The following is a 13334-nucleotide window of genomic DNA, read 5'->3' as shown; positions in this document are numbered from 1 at the left end:
TCATTAACTACTTTGGGTGTTATAATATCACCACCTACTGGAGAATTAAGATCAGAAGGTTTTTATTTTGGAAACTCTCATCGATAGCAACATTTATTGAATTTAGACATTCCTAGATTCATAACAGTTGTTAAGGCATTGAGGTTATAACTCCCTACTTTACAAACATAATAAAATAGACACGGAAGGACTAAACAGTTCAATGATTTGCCCAAAATCACACTACAAATTATATATAAAATGATTATATAAGACCAATTACATATCGGTCTATACTGCAGGTGTCCTACTTCTCATTCCCACAATCTGTTTTCTATAATCCAGGACAACAGACAACACGTTCATTGTCAGCGTTCATTATAATAATGAACTAAATAACTAGAACACTCTTAAAGTGAAAACAAAGTTGGTTTTCCTACCAAAAGTATTTATCATAATTTCCCATTTGTCTTTTACTGCCTCATAGATTAAGAGCTAAATTTCTAAGTTTTATGTTTTCTTCTATAGGTGACCATTGATTGAATGATTTAGTATGAGCAATCTAGTTTCTCCTATCTTCCTTTTGTTTTCTCACCCATGATTAAAGAAAGAAGATAGCACTTTTTAACTCTTTCAATAACAATTTAAAGACTATTGGAAATTGCGTAGGAAAGCAGCCACCCTCTTAAACAGTAAATGAGAGAGTAAATTTGTGCTAAAATTTGCTACTAATTTCACAACATCCATCAAAAATTTAAATCTCATGGCCTTTGACACCACAATTCCACTTCTAGGGATTTATTTTACCAATATTTTCACACAAATATTCATTGCTGTATTACTGGCGATAGCAAAAACAAAACCAATCTGGAAACAAGTCATTAATAGTAAACTGATAAAAGAAATTGTAGGACATTGATACAGCCCTGCTATATGAAAAACTGTGCAGCTCTCATTTAAAATGACATAGTTCTACGTATACTAATAAGAAAAGACTACACTTTATATTCCAAGAAAAAGAGTCAGTTTTGCATTATATGAGTATTGTTATTCCATGTGTATAAAATTTTATAATTTTATAAATATTTACAATAAATGTATATTAATACATGGTTTTACATAAATATAATTTTATAAATATGTGATAAATATATACACACGTAAATAAATAAATGCATTTGTTTATGCACAAAACGGTCTCTAAGGCATATTACATCTTATTAAAAGGCAAAAGATTTATATGACTTAAAGAAAAACCAAAGTATGTTATTACATGTTATTAAAGTTATGACTCATAGAAAAAAATTGTCCTACATGCTGGGGTAAACTGCAGGGGCAACTACGTAGAGCTTGCTACAGTAAAAACCATGATATTTTCTCTATATTTCAAAAATGTTATAAAAATCCATACAGTATTTAGAAAGATATTAACAACTAAATTTAACCTTCAAAAGTTGTTTTCTAACATTTAATGTGTTTCTAAGTGTGCTAATAACTAATATAATTTTAATACATATATGTTTTTATGCTTGAAATGGCTACATGTAATTTCTAATTGAGACTTTTTAAAAATTATTTACGCTAACTCTTGATTGCCACTATTGACGAAAACTTTTATTGCACTAGTATACAATAAAAAAGTTTTTACAACCATGCAAAAATTATCACATAGCTGAAAGTCTATTTTTTAACTGAACATAACTGTAATGTTAAAAATTTCTTTGGTGATGTGACTGGATTTCCAAGTTAATCAAACATTTCCATACCATGTACTTCATAGTCTAAATAATACCTAATTTGCTAAAGGCATGTGCCGTGGTTTGGATGGCCCTAGATAGAATTATATAACATACGTAGTGTTCTGGGTTGAATCATGTCCCCCTAAATTCAAGTACACCCAGAAACTGAGAATGTGATTTTGTTTGGAATAAGAGTCTTTGCCTATACATAATTAAAGTTCAAGATAAGATCATTCTGGATTAGGGTAGGTGCAAAATCCACCAAGAGTATCCCTAAAAGAGACAGAAGAGGAAAAGACACAGGGACTCAGAGAAGAAGTGTTTATGACTACAGAGGCAGGGGTTGGAGTGATGGATTTACAAGCCAAGGAAAGCCAAGGATCAAGAGCCACCACCCAAAGCTGGGAGAGAGGCAGGGGATGGATTGGCCTTCAGAGCCACCAGAAGGATGCAACCCTGAAGGCAGGAGCCTTGATTTCAGAATTCTGGCCACTGGAACTGTGAGAGAATAAATTTCTATTTTAAGCCGCCCAGTTTGTGATAATTTGTCAGGACAGCCCTGAAACACTAATGTACATGGAGACCACCCACAGACAGGGCCGTGGCCCTGAGAGGAAGCCTCTCAGGGCCCAGCCGCATTTCCTGTCCTCTGAGGACAGTGGAAGGAAGTGATTTTCTGAGAACTGGACTTCGCCTGGGCAGCTCGTGGCTATGGAGTAGAGGACTCCCTTTCACAAGGTAAATTGAGACTTAATTTTCAAGATGGGAAGTCCATCAGACAGCCATGATTTTACCCAGCATTTCACAGGCCTGTTTCAGTCCATCATCTCCCATACAAATAGTTCAAGAAAACAACTTGTGAGTCCAACCCTTTCTTAGAAAAAGATTGATGAAAATATGATCTTCATTCAATCCTCGTTCCAGTGTGATAAAATGTCCTAAAATGGAGAGTGAAGAAAACAATCAGAACGTTTCGGAGAAACCTGCATCTCGAACAGAAGGAAACTGCTTGGAATTTCAAGAAGAAATTAAACACATAGACAGTGAACTTGAAGAAAAGACATATTTGAAAAATGCTTCAAGACTATCACTGCACGTAAATCTCAATCACTTGATACTGGGTCCCGCAATGGTCTCCAAAATGAGTTTGTGAATGAGAACCTTCCCCAAGAGGCCTAAATGAAGAAAAGATGAAACTGGGGAAGCAGATTCAGGAGAAAGACCTTCTTCTGAGGTGAAAACTAGTCAAAACATAGAACTCAAAGAATGGCTTGTTTTGGCTACAGTTGTTTATAAGGAAGTGGAGATGCTGTAGCCAGCTGTTGCTTTGAGAGCTACAGTCAGCCAGGTCTGAGGAGAATGAACCTCACTTAGGAGACAGGCCACCGTGGGTGAGATGGTAAATTGCTGCACTGTAACAGAACTGAAGACAAATTTGTGTTTCATTCATGATTTGTTTTTTCTCCAGAACATCTCTGAGAATGACAAGTTAATTAAAAGATACTTGTACATTTTAGAGAGAAGGTATAAACCATTAGGGCTTAGAGAAGATATCCTCGTAAACATCAATTTAGGGGTACACTGTTATATAAATATAAATTAAGTTTTAAAATGAAAATTTGGTATTTTGGGTAGATTTTCCAAAGAAAATTTGACAGTTAAAGAAATGTGGGGGAGGGAAATCATGTTTAAAAAAATGGCCGCCCACGGTTTGTATGTTTCAACTTCGGTCCTAGGGGCAGGCTAACCAAGTCTGAATCCTAAGTCCATATTTCAAAGAGAGAGAACCAGATTGGCCAAGCTTGAGTGACGGCTGCCAACTCATTTATCTGTGTTCAAGGGTCAGAGTCATATGAGTGGCTGCCAGGCCTCATCCCTATGGATGGGATGCAATCATGAATGAATGGACACCCAAAATCTTGGCTCTGTCGCTAACTACCTGTGTAGCCTGGGTCGTCTCATAGCCTGTCTCTGTTAAATGAAAGAATTAAACTATGATTGCTAAAGTTCTTTTGAGTTTTAAATTCTATGGTCCAATGATTCAAATAGAAAGAATTGTAGGAAGCACAGATGATCAGCAGAGGCTGGAGTTGGGAGAATCAAGATGGTTAAGACCCAGCGTTCCTTAAATGACAATCTTGCCACCCTGTGAGTTCTGTGAGTAAAGTTGATCCCCCTTTAAGACAAATGAACTCAAACTGTCTTAGGATACAGGCATGTATATTCAGCAGATCCTCAGACAACATCATTTAACTCAATGTCATTCCATTATAATATCGATGAGATGTACTGAAACTTAATTCTTGTTTAGATCTGTTAACCTAATTGGTTTCATCATACATCATTTCGCTTAAAGTCACAGAATCTAACCACAATGTTAAGGGAGGACTTGCCATATTCTCAAGGTCTTTGGTACTTCAGTGACTGGAGTGTGGCGTCCTATGACCTAACACCTATGATATTCTCATGTAGGCTTAGGACTGAGCTTGATATAGGAGTTTAAAAGGAATATAATATTTATAACATAAAAATATTTACATAGTATTACTCCTTTAACAGTACTTAAATTCTTGAAAGCATGCACGATCAAGTTTTATAAATGTATTTATATATAAACATTTTCTAGAATGATTTTACTTGTAAGACTCATGGAAAATACCCTTTGGGAAAGTAAAAGAACCTCCTGAAATAAAAATAATTACTTCTTATTCGTCTCTTTTGTTTACACAGACTTTAGTACTTAAGTATCCTTTAAGGTGGAGAATAATATTTGTTTTCTGTCATAAATTTTTGTCTGTTTGTTTTTAGTGCTTAATTGAGAGGTAATTGACAAATAAAATTATAAGATATTTAAAGTGTATGTGATGGTTAGATACATATAAACAATGCAAAGAAATTCCCACCATCAAGTTAACATGTCCATGATCTCTCATATTTACTTTTTTTTTCTTGGTGAGGAAACTTAAGATCTACTGACTTAGCAAATTTCGATTATACAATATAGCATTATCAACATACAGAATATCACCATGATATTCATGATATCCTCAGACTTTATTCACCTTACAACTGAAAGTTGGTATCCTTTTACCAACCTCTCCCCTTTTCCCCCCATGCCCAGCATCAGACAATGGCCATCAACTCTATTTCTATGAGTCCAGCTTATTTTTAGATTCCACATATATGTGATACCAAATGGTATTTGTCTTTCCTCTTTCTCTGGCTTCTTTCACATGGAATAATGGCCTGAATTAATCATTAACCCCTGAGCTCCCTAAGTGGTATCTCATCCTAGCCAATGATGCTCTTTGAAATCTCTGACCTGTGACTGGGCAACAACAATGGGAAATACCCATTACTGCTGCTTTGTGCAGCCCAAAATGCATCCTCTTACCTTTGGCCATATTTACATATTTAAAAGATGTATTCTCTTAACTCTCTCTCTAAGGCTGTGACTCCCAGGGTCAGATACTGTTTACATAGCTGTGCTTAGCACAGGGCACTTGTTAATGGTTTTGTCAATAGCTGAAGAAGAAAAACAGGAGCCTGAAACCAATTCTTTTGATTAAATTAATTCGCCTTACCTGAAAAGAAGTGGAAAACAAATAAAAACTCAAAAGGGAACCAGCCAGAACTTCTCTCTATTTTGTCCCCACTGTAAAGAGCAAAGAAACATAGAACTAACGTGGAGGTTGTTTAATCTTGGACGTCATCTTTTCTTGGCTAAAGTCAGAGTCAAATAGCAAGAGGCCCAAACCAGTCTCACTCAGTTTCAAAAGCCAGACAGTTCTCTTAATTCATGAAAATTATTTTTGTTTAAGTTGTATATCTCATAACTGAAATAAAGATTTTTGTTTTCAGATTTATGCTGCACTTTGACAATAAACAACAACCTATTGATTCTACAAAATGTAAACACAGCTCACTTCTCTATGCAAGGAGGCTCCTAGTGTCTCAGTAAAAATTTAGGGTGAAATTTTCTAATTGTATTCTTGTTATTCATACTTACTGGCCTAATTCTCATCTTTACTCTGAGGGTTGTAATTGGGAGTGTTTGTCTTGGGGCTAAGGAGGGGCGGGGAGGGTGGGAGCTGGGAAGGGGCTGGGGTAGTGGAGAAGAAAAACATTGGATGTTTATTAAATCTCCAGAGAGCCTTCCACAGAGATGAAGGTTTAAAGAATGGCTAGGTTAAAATTTGCAATCAAATCAACTAGTAAAATTTAATTACACTAGATGCTTTATTTAAATATTGTTTTCAAACTTTCTTTCTCAGGCTATTATGAAATGAATGGTAACAACCGCTGAGAATTTCACACCAATAATTCCTCTCTCTCTCTCTTTCTCTCTTTCTCTCATTTTTTCTCTCTTTTCATACCAAATGCAACTTTATATTTCTACATAATAACAATCACAGTAATATATTTAATCCTCTCTTATGTATATTTTATATAACACTGTATTCCTGAGAATTTCAGCTTCTCATGTTCAATAAAAATTGGGAAGGTTGTGAAGCTGGAGCTGGATTCTCAAGTTACAGCTGAAGTCTGTTGGTTGGTGCTCCTTCTGGTGGACATATTTTGCATTGCACATGCTTTTTTTTTTTTTTTAATGCAAGAACACATCATTTAAAGGCCAAAAAACATCTCATAAAGCCAATAACAATCAGGAAATAATCTCAAAAGACCATTGCATGATCAAAAATGCAGGAACTTGATAAGATTGAGCTGATTGTATGCACCAGAATCCGTCTAAGAGAACTTGTTAAAAAGGAATGGATTGATTAAAAAAAAGAAAGAAAGAAAAAGAAATCTTACCATTTGCAGTGACATGAATGGACCTAGGAGATATTATGCTAAGTGAAATAAGTCAGACAGAGAAAGAGAAATATCACATGGTTTAACTTACATGTAGACCTAAGTAACAGAATTCACAAACAAAATGAAAACAGACTCATAGATACGGAGAACAGACGTGATTGCCAGGTGCAAGGGGGTTTTAGGGGTTGGATGAAAAAAGTGAAGAGATGAAGCGGTACAAATTAGTAGTTACAAAACAATCTCAGGGATTTAGAGCATAGTACAGCGTATATAGTCAATATCAGTGTGATGGTTTGTGTAGAGCCAAATGGGTGCTGGAGTAATTGGGGGATGACTTCATAAATTATATGAATCTCTCACCATTTTGCTGTACACCTAAAACTAATATAAAATGAAATAAAACTGTTTTTAAAAGTAATGGTTTGACACTAGCTCGCAGAGAAAACTGCAAGGGACTGCTTAATAATAATCGTTTTAAAATGTTTGTTCTGATTGATAAAGGATAGGGAATTTGGATTTGGGAATTGGAGAGGGAGAAACTCTACCTTCACCCTGTAGCCTAGTAGTGTAGCCTAGAAGAGCAAGACCCACAGAAAATACATGCTCGCGAGCGCTCACGTGAACTTCTGTGAGGAACCCTTCCCAAGACCCTGGAAATCTGGAGCAGAGAAGACAGCAATGTAAAGGCCTCTACAATAAACCTAAGGAAATATAACAAACATAAACCCCAAACTTAGATATAAACCTTTCTGACATTTTTGAGTAGTGAGGAGGGTGAGGTGTAAGTCATAGAGGATGACACCCTCTGCTTTGGCAGAGTCGGGAATCAGAGTTTAGAGAAAACCTTCTTGTGTCCTCATAGAAGTGGGACTTTCTGAATACATGAGCTTAAAAAGTTTGGATCCTGGGCTCAGAGCAAGCCTGGGGGAGTAAATTTACAACTTTATAACTACAGATCTGGGGAGAGAACTTTGGAAGTTCTCATGTTTACATGGCAAGGGAACATGAGGCCCAGGTCTGTGGGGTCATCTCCAGGTTCTAAAACAGACACTGGGGCTCGTGTGGCCCTTGGGGAAATATATTTACATTCCAAAAGTTTAGTGTGAGAACCCAAGGCCTTTTCCATCTCATCTCTAGAAAGCAAAGTTTTGTCTCCCTCCTTTGAGGCAGTTGCCTCTTTCTCCTGTATATAAGCAGAGAAATTCATTTTTCTCCTTCCATCTCCTGTGAAGCATCTGGCCACTTGTCATACCAGGAGAAGGCACTAGAAGAAAAATAAAAAAGAGATTTTGGTCTGAGACATCCAGATAAAAATAACTATTGAAAAGACAATTGGAAATATGAGTCCAAAGTAATAAGAAGTAGGTATTGGAAAAATGAATTTGGAAATCCTAAATGCAGTCAATCCTTTATTCACAGATTACATATTTGCAAATTCACCTACTCAATAAAATTTATTTGTAACTCCAAATCAATACTCATGGGACTTTTGTGGTCATTTGTAGACATGCGCACAGAAGCAAAAAATTGAGTTTGCCCAATGAGCATGGTCCTAGCTGAGAGCGAACAAGGAAACACTCTGCTTCTTGTTTTAGCTTTTATAGCTGTAAACGAATTCATGTTCTATTTACATTATACTTTTTGCATTTCTGTGCATTTCGTTGGTGATTTTGCTGTTGAAAATAGCCCCAAGCATAATGCAGAACTGCTGTTCCTGAGTCCAATCTTCCTTGTGGAGAAAACACGAGTATAAGATAAGCTTTGTTCAGGCACAATGTGCAGTACTGCTGGCTGTGAGTTTAGTGTTAATGAATCAACAATATCTATTAAATAAGGTCTCTTTCAACAGCAAAAAAACATTAAACAATGTTATGTATCAATCAGCTGATGAAAATGTGCCCAGGACCTTTCAAGAACCTAATTCTGCATTTCCTCTAGGAGCAGTGGTTCAGGAACCACTAACTCAGTGTTCATAGCAACTTTATAGAACAGAACTACTGCAAATAATGAGAATTCACTGTGTAGAAATGGCAGGGATGAGAGTGGATGATATTGAGTAGCGAAAGTATATACAGTGAGAAAAGAAAAAGGCTGAAGACAAAACACTAGGGAACACCATTATTTAGAGGGTGGACAGGAGAGAAAATATTAGGAGAAGCTCAAAAGGAATGGTCAGGGAGGTAAGAAGAAAGTGTTGAGAATAACCCTGAGGAAATTACAAAAAGGGAACAGAGTCACCAACGTCAGAAGAGGAAAAAAAAAAAAAAAAAATCTCCCAAGAGACACAGAGGAATAAAGGAAGAGCACACTTTTAAGTGTAATGGACCTGAATTTAAAACAGATCTGCTACCTAATAGCTGGGTTATATAAGGAAATTCATCTTATTTCTCTGATCCTCAATTACTTCTTCTGTAGGAAGAAGACAAATCCTAAACCAGAAGGTTGTTGTAGATTACACAAAATAACACGCACAACCCATGAAATCAAGCAACTATAAATAGTCTATATTCTGTAAATATTAAAAGGTAAGGTTAAAATGTTTTAAAAGATGAAATAAGACCATTGTGTCCTACAGTGACCTCTGATCTTGGCGTCAATGATATTTCAGTATAAGTAAAATTATACAAGTGTCAGTTTCATTTATGTTGGGCAGTTGAAGTTGGATACAGTTTATTAGTCCAAGATGGATAGGCCTGCATTTTATTCTACCTTTCCTATCCATATATGATAAAGATCTCTGTTGATATACCTTGTTATTTCTTGACTTCCTGTGAACGGAATGTGGGCTTTGGAGATAGTCAAACCTGGACTTGAGTTATGGATCCCTACCTCCTTCATTCATTCACTCATTCATAAACTTAACTAAATGTACATATTGCTTTCTGTAGCTGTGAAGCTGAGAGATCCTGGCCAAGCTGAAGACATCTAATCTCATTGCCCTTTCAGCCCTTTGACCCTCCCCCAAGGCCCTCAATAAAATGATTTGGTTCCCCTCTTCAAAAAAAAATAAGTAAAACTATATATTATGTTCCAGATTCTCTGACAAGGCACCAGAGATAAAGACATGGCCCATGGCTTCCATGATCTTACAATTTAATGTAAAGAAAAAATAAATATAATAAGGTGTTAAAATGAAGTTTCCAGTTTAAGCAGCCCGAGAAACAATAAATATTAAATGTCGAAGCAGGTGTGAAACAGAAGCTCCCAGAAGATGATTCACCTAGAATAAGTTTCATGATTCTTGAAGCCCCCGTAACCACTTGGAGAATATAAAGTAGTCAGAGAATGAAGGAGAAATGAGGTGTTTGCGATCATATGTCTTTGTAGAAAAACGGGAAGAGAGAGATACTACGAGCTAAAAGAGAGGGGACTTCCAAGGGACCACATGAATGTCAGTTAATACTTCTATTCACGGTTAACATGTTAAGGTGATTGAAGCAACACAAACACATGTGGCAACTCCATAACATGACATGAGCAACTTCTTTCTTGAGTTGGCTAATAATTTCCAAATACCAGAAGAATATGTCCTTTCCTTTCTTACTGCTATTCACAGCTTAAGAGTTATAGACATGGCACACTTTAAAGTCTTAACTGCACTGTAAACATTTTCTCCACCACATTCTTAAAATAAAGTAGAAAATCAGTGAAATAATAGATTGAGCTCTTATTTGTGGTATTTAGCAATGTCTGAGGTTAATTTCAAGCTATCAGCAGTTGTCACTGAAAGCAGTTAGGAAAAGGTGTCCAACATGCCATTATTTTGTATCTCTACCATATAGAGACGATCAATGTGAATATCCTCAAGGGCATAGATGATAAATATTGAAATAATTAGGAAATGATGATTTGTGAGTATTGATTAGATTGGTTTTTAATACGACTTAATTGTAAATACATATAATTTAATTTTTAATAATAGCTGTTTAACAGCCAGCCATGAAATTCCTGAAAATTGAACAATAGTCTCTCACGAGCCAGTATAAGTCACCACTTACACACCATTGACTTAAAGTATATTGAAAACATAGCCTTTACTATCCTAGCTGTCACTCTCAAATTACTAAAACATGGATTTTCCTTTCTATGAAATTAGTAGTGACCTTTGAGCAAGTAATTTCCTCTTCCTTTAATGTAGAGGGATATCTTCCAGTCCTAATCTTACCTGATTATCTGTAGGAAATGACACCATTAGTTTCCTCCTTGAAACTGGTTCATCACTAGCTTTTCCAGTCTCTTCTCTTCATCCTACCTCTGACTGCTCATTAACTTTACCTCACATGTTCTCCGTTTTCCACCGAGTCCTTCAGCATCGGTGTTCCTGAGAATTCTCGGTGCTCGCATCGTCTCACGTTTCACCCTGCCTCTGGAAGCCTCTTCTACTCGGCTATCGCTTACACGCAGTCAACAGTGAATCCACATCTCCAAACCAAGATCCTCTCCTAGGCTCCTAACATCTGGACCCACATTTGCAATTGCTCCATGTTGTATTTTTTACCCTGGTGTCCCACATAAATTTCAAATTCAAAATGGCCATAGCAGATGTTTCTTTCTTTTGAATTTTACTTCTCCCTTTCAACTCAATAATTTACAGGTAGCACCATTAACCCTTTATCTAACTAAAACCCCAAATGTCATTCTTCGTTCCTCCTTCCCTCACGTATTCCTCACAGAAGACTCCATCCAGTGCCTGTCGAGTCTGACCCTAATATCTCTATCAACTATTGCTTCTCTCTATACTCAATGTCACTGATTAAACTGAGACCTAATCACCCCTTGTTGTCGTAATAACCTTCTAATTCTCTAACTCTAAGTCATCGTACACAATGATGCCTCTGTGTTCTTTCCAAATTACAAATCCTTTTAATGGCTTCCAACTGCCTTAGATTAGTGGTTCTCAACAACGGTTGCACAACAGAATCATCTGTGAAGGCTTTTGTAAACGACTTAATAAATGTTTAATTTACATATAATAAAGCACAACTGTTTTAAGTATATGGCTCAGTAAGTTTTTGACAAATGTGTATACCTGTGTTAACTACCACCACAATCAAGATATGAAATATTTCCCTCACATCCAAAAGATCCTATATATCCTTTTCCAGGTAAACTCCACAAGTTTTTCCTTCTCCAAAGAGACATCCCCAAGCAACCAGCAGCTTCTTGTTAGCAAAGATTAGTTTTGCCTGTCCTGGAATTTCATGTAAATTGAATCAGACAATATTTACTCTTTTGTGTGTGGCTTCTTTTATTTAGCAAAATATAGCAAATATAGAATTTAGCAAAATATTATCCATTCATTTGTTGATGGATTGTTTTCAGTTTGGGGCTATTCTGAATAAAGTTTCTATGAACATTTAGTACAAATACTTTGTAAACATATATTTTTATTCCTCTTGGGTCAGTAATTAGGAATGGAAGAGCTGGACATTATGATAACTGAATATTTAACTTTAGAAGAAACTGTCTATTTTCCAAAGTGACTGTACTATTCCCACCAGCACTGTATGAGAGTTCCAGGCACAAAGCCACAGCGCACACAGCTCGTCTTGCTCGTTTCCCTTCTCTGGGACATCACAGACCTGCACTGCCTATTATTCAACGTCTGAAAATGGTCGCTTCATATGTTTTGTCTAGTTTTTTAATTGTTGAGAATGAGATGGCAAGTCCAGTACCAGGTACACTATCATCGCCAGAAGCAAAGTCCACTTGGGAAGCGTCTTAAAAAATATGATGCTTGAGTTCCACCCTATAATAATTAAATCTGAGTTCCCGGGATGAGGGGTGTGGAGAGGTGTTTCTAATGTGCAACAGTGTTTGAGAATCATTGGCCCATAGGGTAATGTTTAATCTCTTCACTCAGGAATGATCCTTCAGAATGTCTAAGCCTACATCTCCAACCTATATCCCCCCATAAGCTTCAACCATGTAGTTGAAGAAAAAGCTATGCCTTTTCCTGTGGTTCATTTTTGCCCAAAGTCTACTGGAAGTACTTATCCTTAAGATTCAGCTGATATGTCACTGGCTCTATGGGGCATAAAGAACAGTCAGGGATTTCTAGGGTAGAATGTTGTATTTAAAAGAAGATTGGGTCTATTGCCATACCATCCTGAATGCACCTGATCTTGGCTGATCTCTGAAGCTAAACAGGGTCAGCCCCGTTAGTACTTGAATGGGAGACCACCTGGGAACACCAGGTGCTGTAGGCTCTAAAAATAATAAATAAATAAATAAATAAAAATAAAATAAAAAGAAGATTGGGACAACAAATGCAAGGTTTAGTATCTGTTCCCACCATTTCCAACAGGGTGAAATTTTGTTACCTGGTTTCCTCGGGTATAGCACGGTAATAACAATACCCAGCATAGGGATAGATAGTATTACACACGGAATGCACCTAGTGTGGTGCACATAGCAGGTACCAACAGAATACACCTATTCACACCCCGCATTCTACTCATAACAATTCCAGCAAAGCTCTCTACTGCAAATTGCATTTTATTATCTGTTTACATCTCTCTTTTCTCCATTAGATGGTGAGTTTTATGTTGAGCAGGACTATTTTTTTCCCCAACCTTTGCATCCATGGGGCATAAAAGTGCCTTGGACAAGACAGGAGTTTGAATATAGTTTAGAATGGGGAGGGTTTAGTAGTCTCTAATTCTCATTGCAAAGAGCATTTACAGTGTTCTTCATTCTCAACACTGATTCATGCTTTGGCGGCGACATACCACCCAGTCCTCGGGAAGAGGAGAATTTGACCAAAACTGAAAAAGTAAGGTTACAATTTTGATCAGA

At 36.7% G+C, this 13334-nt stretch overlaps 2 pseudogenes; both read left to right on the top strand.

Annotated features, from left to right (window-relative positions):
• The first annotated feature begins 2480 nt into the window (after positions 1-2480).
• Positions 2481-3170, top strand: LOC120607394 (swi5-dependent recombination DNA repair protein 1 homolog; annotated as a pseudogene).
• A 9457-nt stretch (positions 3171-12627) lies between these two features.
• On the top strand, positions 12628-12745 carry LOC120607566 (uncharacterized; annotated as a pseudogene).
• The last annotated feature ends 589 nt before the right edge of the window (positions 12746-13334 follow it).

Source organism: Pteropus medius, unplaced genomic scaffold (genome assembly GCF_902729225.1).
Source record: "Pteropus medius unplaced genomic scaffold, Ma_sr-lr_union100, whole genome shotgun sequence".
Taxonomy (NCBI): domain Eukaryota; kingdom Metazoa; phylum Chordata; class Mammalia; order Chiroptera; family Pteropodidae; genus Pteropus; species Pteropus medius.
The sequence above is the reverse complement of the archived record's forward strand: the minus strand, read 5'-3'. Positions and strand labels throughout refer to the sequence as shown.